Consider the following 6,915-nt stretch of genomic DNA (forward strand, 5'->3'; position numbering starts at 1 on the left):
CAAAAATATTTTGTTTAAATGGAAAAATGGGTATACCTTGTTTATTCATTGAAAATTTGTACTAGTAGAACCCCCTTGCGTTTTTCAAAATCATTGATCTGTTTTCTTTTGAAGCTATTTCTACACGATTGCTTTTGTGTTAAAATAGTTTGTTTGCCTAGAGACCTTTTAGAGGATATTTCTATTTAGACTTGAATTCGATTTCTTTTAACATTCATCCGAGTCCTATTGATGCCTATAACCAAAAAAAAAAAAACTCATTAAAGGATAAAGGAAAGATTAGTTGCCACAAACAGTTAACTTCAAGAGTATTCAGATTTTTAAAAAAAGCGTCAAGGTTATTTTAAAATGATTAATCTTTATAATCATAATTATCCTTTTACCCACTAAACTTTGACTTTCCCTACGGTCTACCTAATCAATCAAAACAACCACAAATAGCCAATAACAATGTCAGTTATCTAAACACATATATGTAGAAAATGGAATGATAATATAAACACATATTTAGGCAAAGTGAGGATAGTTGGACTCTTTCATGTTGGGCTGGAAGGGCAGCCAGGCCCAGGTTGATTCTAACAGCGGCAAACTCCATGTAATGACCCATTTTTCCTTATAGGCCGTGATGGAGCCCAACGTCACCGTTAGACAAGCCAACAATGAACTAGTCATATATTTATTCTTTTTAATAATTTTAAAATAGTTAATTTTTATTTATTAAGTAAATGAGAGGTGGATAATTATAGTAAAGCAAAGCGTGAACCAATGAAAGAGCAAGATACGGTGAAATAAATACCCAAAACCATAAAGTGTCTACTAGCATATTCCCAAGACCCGGTGTCACAAGTATATGAGCAACTAGTAGAATATACAAAATATCTATACTACTCTCTGAAATAAGATAGATGAAAAGTAAATATCAAAGAGAGACTGCGGGTGCTACAGAACGGACTCAAAGAGCAGCTCACCACTATGCCACAGGGTGTTAGGGGTGCGTCCCTGAATGAATGCCAGATGCACCTGTCTCAGATCCTGCATGATTAGTACAAAAGTGTAGCGTGAGTACATAAACAACATGTACCCAGTAAGTATCCAGTCTAACCTCAAAGAAGTAGTGACGAGGAGTCGACATCGACACTTACTACGTGCTAGTAATAAAAACACAGAAATTCTAAATAAGCATGGAATACATGAATAATAATAATAATAACACAATAACCAGCAATGAGTAAATGGTTCTTTAACTGATAGCCAAATTAAAAATCTCCAATTGATACTGCTAACTTCAACAATTTCAGGCTATTAAATAAATTATAACCTTTTAACTCATAAAAATAATATCAAGTGTATTCGGGCTCCCAGCATTATCATGCACGATTTATGCCGAGGTCGTATGGACCGATCCAAAATACTGTGTGCACTACCGAGGGTCTAACGATACGAATCATAGATGCATCTACTATACTACCGAGGCGAATGACCTGCTCCCATAAGAGTAGTGTTATCGCACTGCCGAGGCGAATGACCCGATCCCATAAGAGTATAGAAGTTTACCTCTCTCGCGAAAGTACTTGCGATGCGAGAGGACATGGATTTCTTAGAGTTATTAAGTATTCCTCAATTCATCGAAAAATAAGAAATCTAAGTCGAACATTGCAACTTTTATAATCCCTAGTCTCATCTCTATTCAAGACAATTGATATGCATAATAAACTCAATAGTACAATTAAAGGCATGATGTGGACCTAAGTATACCCGGACACCTCCTGGAATATAGCTACACATGGAATCTTGTCACCTAGTGCGTACGTCGCTTCTCACATAAGTAATACACAACAAGATACACCTAAGGGGATGAGTTCCCTCTTACAAGGTTAGGCAAGAGACTAACCTCGATCTTAAGCTCACTTTCGGTTCACAAATCAACTCTAAAGCCTCAACTTGGTGCCCAACAATCCGAAACTAGCCAAATATTATATATATATATTAATCAATATACATTCACAAGTTCATAATTTAGCTATTAGAGAAATTACCCAACCCAAATTGGAAGATTCCTAAAATTCACCCCAGGCCCACATGCCCGGATTCTGAAAATTTTTAAAGATAAATATTACCCATAATCTCACGAACTCAAATACATAATTTCTACCCAATTCCATAATCATTTCATGGCTAAATCCCATTTTTATCAAAACCTAGGTTATTCAACAATCTCCTAAAATTTTCACATTTTGCATGTTAAAATCTACAAATAATCTATGTATTAAACTTACATTGGGTAGGAATTACTTACCTTCAATAGTTAGGTGATAACCCCTCTCCAAGAAGCTCCAAAATCATCCAAAAAAATAAAAAATAAGAGAAAATGGCCTAAGTCCCGTTTTTTAAAATATTCTGCCCAGGTTTGTGCCTTCATTGCGATCGCGGACAAGCCCTCGTGATCGGGAAGGCAAACCTGACGAACCTAGAAATTTTTCCCTTCGCGATCGCGAGAGGACACCCACGAACACGATGCACTGGGCTATCTTCTCATCGCGAATATGTGCCCTCTCTCGTGAACGCATAAGGCAACTGGGTTGCCCAATCCCAGGTCCTTGACTCTACGTGAACGTGATAGGTCTCCCTCGAATGCGAAGGCCGCTAGCCCCAAGCCTTCGCGAACGCGAAGCACAAAACCACCGAGTCCCCCAATTCCTTCTTCGCGATCGCATGGTTTCCTTCGCATTCGCGAAGAAGGAAACTAGAACAACTTATTTTTTACTTATATCCGAGCGGTCCAAAATGTACCCGAGTCCCCCCTCCCTCGGGGACCCCATCCAAAAGAATCAACAAGTCTAAAACCATAATACGGACTTGCTCAAACTCTCGAAACACGAAATATAATATTAAAACTAAGAATTGTACCCCAAAATCAAATTGAATCAAATTATGAACTGCAAGTTTTCAACTTGCCCCGAACGCGCTGAATCACACTTAGACTACTCGTAATGACATAAAATTTTGTGTACAAGTCTTAGATCACAATACGGAACTATTCGCTGGGCTCAAAATCCCTAACGGACCTCGATAACAACAAAACATACTCCAAACCAAACTTAAAGAACTTGAAAACCTTCAATGCGCCAAACATTTAATATTAAGCGCCGAAATGCTCCCAGGTCATCCGAAACCCAATCTGAATATATGCCTAAGTCCAAAATCATCATACACACGTATTGGGAATGTCAAATCTCGGTTCTGAGGTCTTTTACATAAAATGTTGACTCAAGTCAAAATTAACCCCTTTTAAGCAATTATTAAGGAACTAAGTATTTCGATTTCAATCCGAACCCTTCCAAACCCAAACTAACCATCCCCGCAAGTCATAAAATAGTAAAAGAACATATGGAGAGTTTTAATTAGGGGAACGGAGATCTAGAAAGTAAAATGACTGATCGGGTCGTTACACTCCAATAGGTGAGGAAGCATCCCAATTTCCCTGAGCTTGGGCCTGAGTTCCAAATGAACTCAGCAGGCCAAACAATCATGCATAGAAAAATAAAAAGAAGATAATTAGCATATGTTAATATAAAGATGAAGTAAGATAAAATTATAATAATTAATAACAAAAAAATCTAAAGAATACAGTAAATTCAATTTTCATCTGTGTTAACCCTATGAAGATTAATTAAGGTTAGTGACTAAGGGCTTAGGGTGAACCATGTTTATTTATGAAGTCCCCCAATGGACCACTGACACTTCAAAGTTCACGAGGGTCTAATGAACCCCGAGCAGTACTTGTGCCAGGAAAGTGTACCTCAACCACAAAACCAGGCTCACACCCAAATACCCTTGAACATTGACCCTCGTTCTTCCTCAAAGGTTTGAGCACAAACAAATGTTAACTCGGCAGTTTCACTTAGTTAGCATGACAGAGATAAGTACAGAAGGTTCATCATAAACCCTTTCAATGATTTAGCCAAACAAAGGTACCAAATAGTCATATTAAGCATTGCAACCATCATTAGAGTACAAGAGCATAAGCAGCTAATGACTAACACAGTATTGACCTTAAGACTTCTCATCAAAAACACAAAATATAAAGACTAGTTACTACATGTGGACTTTTAGAGTTCCAATATCATTAAAGGCCCTGAGGTTGATGCTAAAGTATCACAACATGTACAAACCACTTATGAGAATCACTACTAGGACACAATCAAACAAGGGTCACATAGCACATGTAGTTTGTTACATGCTGCTAGTAAACATACTCTATCACTTACAATTTCAAGCTCAGGAGTGCCACATTAAGTAGTCTAAGGCATCAGTAGTGGACAAAGATAAACATATACATTTATTTTATTATCTTCATTGAAGGTCTAAACACTTTTGAACTTCCCTTAAGTAGGTTTACATCACTAGAACATGTTACGTACATCATAACAGTTTCAACATAACTTTCCAAAGCAAGTAGGCATATATCTAAGAATTCCCTATATTGAAAACTTATGGCAGTATTCAGAGTTCCCAAAGGGCATACCAATCAACTAGATCAATGGGTAATTAACTTGAATAGGAAGGCTAATTCTAGTTTTTACCTAAACCTAATGATCATGGTATCTAATCATGACAATGCACAGTCAATCAGACTTTTAAATTATCGTAACGAACTATACTCAGATTCATGAGTGAGGGCCCTCTAAACAGTGTTGTCAAATAGTCATGGAATAACAAGTAGAGGCATTCATTCTGCAGCTGACCAGGACATGACAAACAAGATATAGAAAGTTTATATTGAGACATGTAAGCATATTTATTAATAATTCATTCCAAAAAAGTTCACTACACGATTCCTGTTATTTCAAATTATCATAATAGACACATGAATCGTTTTATCCTAAATGTGTAGAACATCACAGTATCACACTCAAGCATTTAACTAGAATCACATAGCTAAGTAAATAATGTCATAAACAAGCTGTCAATTAGAGTCACATAGCTAAGTAAACATATTAACATGATAACATGAACGAAACCAGTAATGAGGATCAGTCATTGAACTAAACCAGTACAACATACATCATAGGCATGAGGATCAAGATAGCATAATTCTTCAGCTATAAAGATTTTAACAAGTTAAATAGGATATCAAGAAAAATTAAGGAATATGGTTCAATCAACTTAGTCAACATGATAGTATGAATATGGTTATTACTCAATCAACAGGGATAGACCACATGTAGTATATAACATAGAGTAAAATTAAACTTAGCATGAAGGCTCAACAAGATTACCGATGAGGATGACAACAATGTAGAATCATTTTAGCTAACTAAGTTATGAGAAACAAATTTCATCAACCATCATAGATTTAACAACAACACAGAGATAATCATCAGGAAAGCATCATTAATTTTAAAACAAGGATAACACAAATACAAAATACAATAAAAGACTCACATGTTACTGATGAATATCATGAACAACATGCAATTAATAGGTGGACATCATAAGCAGAGAGCCACATATGCAATTGAGGAATGAAAGTGGGAGGTCAGTGTTCACTGACCTTCTTTGGAGAAACAAACCAAGTAAGGATGATATGTGTTCATTTAAGAACCCAACCTCACAATCAACTTACAGTAATCGAACTCGAGCATGAATGAAAGAAAAGAAAAGAGAAATTCGAGAAGCACTTCAGAATACTTAAGCCAAAAGAAATTTCTCAGACTTTAATGTGTGTTTGTGTGTTTTTTTAATATTTTTCCTTTGTGTTTGGTGAGAGAGTTAGAAGCTCTATTTATAGTAGCATTGAAGACTTAGGGCTTCATTTGAATTCACAGATAGTGAAAAGTATGGATTGAAGGCAGATGAAAGCAAAAAAAGTAAAAGTAGAGGAAATCAGAGGGAAAGTAGAGTCGATATTTTTACCTTGGCACCAATATGGTGGAAAAGGTCGACAGTTGAAGAGAAAAGAGCCATTGGTTAAAGCCCATGTCCATAGCTCAGTCCGTTTGACATCTAGACAAAGAATCATGACAATGAGGTCAAGATTCATATCATACATGTATTGATTTGAAAGAACGGGGGGAGGGGGGGATGATAAGATTCTTGTTCGCATCATTTGTTCTGGGGATTTGGGGATTTGGGATTCAAATCTTGGTGATGAAAAGGGAAAAACCTGGTGGGATTTTTGGTTGAAAGAGACAGGATAGATGTCTGGTTTTGATTTCTAGTGACCTTGCACGAATTTGTGCAAGGTTTTAGGAATGATAAGGGTCAGTGAGATAAGAGAACATGGAGAGGAAACAGAAAGAGAGGTGGTCGCTACCGTGGGAAATGATTAAGGTTTGGGGTGGGGTGGATAGTTAAGATGAGAGACGGGAGGGAGTCGTTGGATCATTTTGATCAACGACTCCAGCTTTTCTGAGATTTAAAATGGATAAAACATTTAATACGAGGGTTGTTGGATCCTTTTTATCCAACGCTTGAGATGAAACCTTGAATGATTTTAAATAAAAGGAAAAGTTAGGATTAATTGTTGACCGTTGATGGCTTTAATCAACAGTCCAGATTATTTGTGTTAGTTGTGTGAGTATTTGGAGAGAGGTGACGTAGCCTACAAAGATTGGTTGAAAGGGAGTGGCACATATTGCCAACTAGGATGGAGGGCTTTCCAAACTGGTTCATGAAGCATTGGGCTTGTATTTTCGGCCGAATTAAGCTGGATAGGATTGAAATTATATCCACATTGATTTAAAATCATTGAAATTACAATCTATTTTAACTTCTAACCCATTTTATAATTAAATTAATCTCAATGAAATGTAATAAAATATATTTATCAAAATTAATGTAATTAGCTAGTTTTAAATAATTAAAATATAGTATTTTTGATTAAATTATAAAAACTAATTGTTTGGTTAATTT

The 6,915-nt window shown here is 36.1% G+C and overlaps 1 long non-coding RNA gene across 2 annotated transcripts; it reads right to left on the bottom strand.

Annotated features, from left to right (window-relative positions):
* Positions 1-760: 760 nt before the first annotated feature.
* Positions 761-6,380, bottom strand: LOC107783923 (uncharacterized). Of its 2 annotated transcripts, none has more exons than XR_012699297.1 (2): positions 5,917-6,380; positions 761-1,032 (listed from the first exon to the last, which is right to left on the bottom strand). It is a non-coding gene; the product is annotated as an uncharacterized LOC107783923 (long non-coding RNA). The 2 variants fall into 2 exon arrangements; XR_012699298.1 differs by having other exon boundaries at positions 3,450-6,380.
* Between the last annotated feature and the right edge of the window lie 535 nt (positions 6,381-6,915).

The sequence above is a fragment of the Nicotiana tabacum genome, chromosome 15, assembly GCF_000715075.1.
Source record: "Nicotiana tabacum cultivar K326 chromosome 15, ASM71507v2, whole genome shotgun sequence".
Classification (NCBI taxonomy): domain Eukaryota; kingdom Viridiplantae; phylum Streptophyta; class Magnoliopsida; order Solanales; family Solanaceae; genus Nicotiana; species Nicotiana tabacum.